Genomic DNA, 1,754 nt, shown 5'->3' on the forward strand with positions numbered 1-1,754 from the left:
CAGCCGACACGGTTCTGCCGATGATATTTTCCTGCACACCTGTTTATTTTCCCGGTGTCCGGCATTCACCTTAGCACACATCAAACCAAGGCGTTTCGGAGGGGGTACTTAAACCCGAACACCTGCTGCTTTGCTAAGTTGTGACCCGCCGTGGTTGCTCAGTGGCTATGGTGTTGGGCTGCTGAGCACGAGGTCGCGGGATCGAATCCCGGCCACGGCGGCCGCATTTCGATGGGGGCGAAATGCGAAAACACCCGTGTGCTTAGATTTAGGTGCACGTTAAAGAACCCCAGGTGGTCAAAATTTCCGGAGTCCTCCACTACGGCGTGCCTCATAATCAGAAAGTGGTTTTGGCACGTAAAACCCCAAATAATATTATTATTGCTAAGTTGTGTCGTAATCATACGTGTCGTAATCATGTATCACAGGATCGCCCACCAGCGCGAGCTAAGAAGCTTGCGGTAAAAATTCTGTATCGTTACACTTGGTTTTTACAGCGAAACTGTTTATATCTACGTTTCCGTGCATTTTAACACTCGAGACCGAAGTTGCTCATACCCACCTTGGTCCGGAAGACTCGGCGTGCGATACATATAGTCATGTGAGCTGGCCTCGCGCATTCAGGCGCTCGTCCCACTGTTCGCGCCTTCGCCGTCTCCGCACCTGGCTCGGTTGCAGCTCATCATGACAAAAATGGCAATGTTCTTTAAGATAGAGTTAATTGGGGCACTCGAACACACGACATTCAGTTGTAGTTGAACGCTCGAGCTTACGTGGAAGTCGAACCCACGACATTTGGTCTTAAGGCGAAGTTAATTAAGGCACTGTTAGTAATTTAGAGTTGGGCCGCTCGAACCCACCAACTTTGTGGCTAATTAGGGCAAAGTTAATGAAGGTATGGTTCATTAAGGGAGCGCCAGTTAAGGCACTAGGACCCACGAGATTAGGCAGTAGAAAACAAGTAATAAGGAGTAACAATGCATTCAAATGAGAATGTCAAGTAATTTCATGGACGAGTCCTGAGCGCGCAGGCTTTCGCTTTCACCCTCTTTGGCGTATGCTAAAGTGGCTGTCAATTTCATTTGTTCTGCGTGTGCAAAAATCGCGGGGCGATTCCGGAGATAGTGCAATACCAGACCGACCCGCGGCGGCTTCAAGCAGGCATCAAGCACTCCGCCATGTGTAAAAATAAAGTTTAATATCTTGAGTCGAAATACAACCCACATCAGATATTAAGCTGACAAGAACAGACACTACATTTTGACCTACGTCGGCAATGTTTGCGTTCGCACCGCCCTGTCTTTGTCGGCGTTGCATGCGCTTGCGTATCTACTTTCCTTCCCTTCTCCCATGGTGGCCGTCCCATCGACAAATCACGCGTGTCTAGTTTCCTCCGGTTCCTCGGTGAGGCGGTCCCGTCGTCTGAGCGAATTTAAATAAAAATCACGGTAATTTAGTTCGTATATTTGTATAAAATTCTATCACCTCTGTGTCGTGTGCTAAACAGCTTCCCTAGTCGTACACCTTCACAGAGTGGAATGACTTATCTTTTTTTTTTTTAAAAAAAACCTTCTCTTATACATTAAAGAAAAAAAGAATAACGGGAACGTCCATGTATTTCGTTCCACACGTGGGTTAATAATATGTGTAAAATAGTGTCATCCTCGAACTTCATTTCAAATGAATAGGCTTTGGAAGCTCACAGGCTACAATTCGTAAATTGCAATATATGCCGTACGTCACGTAAGAAGGCG

General features: G+C 46.7%; 1 pseudogene; it reads right to left on the reverse strand.

The window, feature by feature from the left end:
• Positions 1-1,099: 1,099 nt before the first annotated feature.
• LOC142573502 (U2 spliceosomal RNA) lies at positions 1,100-1,281 on the reverse strand (annotated as a pseudogene).
• Between the last annotated feature and the right edge of the window lie 473 nt (positions 1,282-1,754).

The sequence above is a fragment of the Dermacentor variabilis genome, chromosome 2, assembly GCF_050947875.1.
Source record: "Dermacentor variabilis isolate Ectoservices chromosome 2, ASM5094787v1, whole genome shotgun sequence".
Taxonomy (NCBI): domain Eukaryota; kingdom Metazoa; phylum Arthropoda; class Arachnida; order Ixodida; family Ixodidae; genus Dermacentor; species Dermacentor variabilis.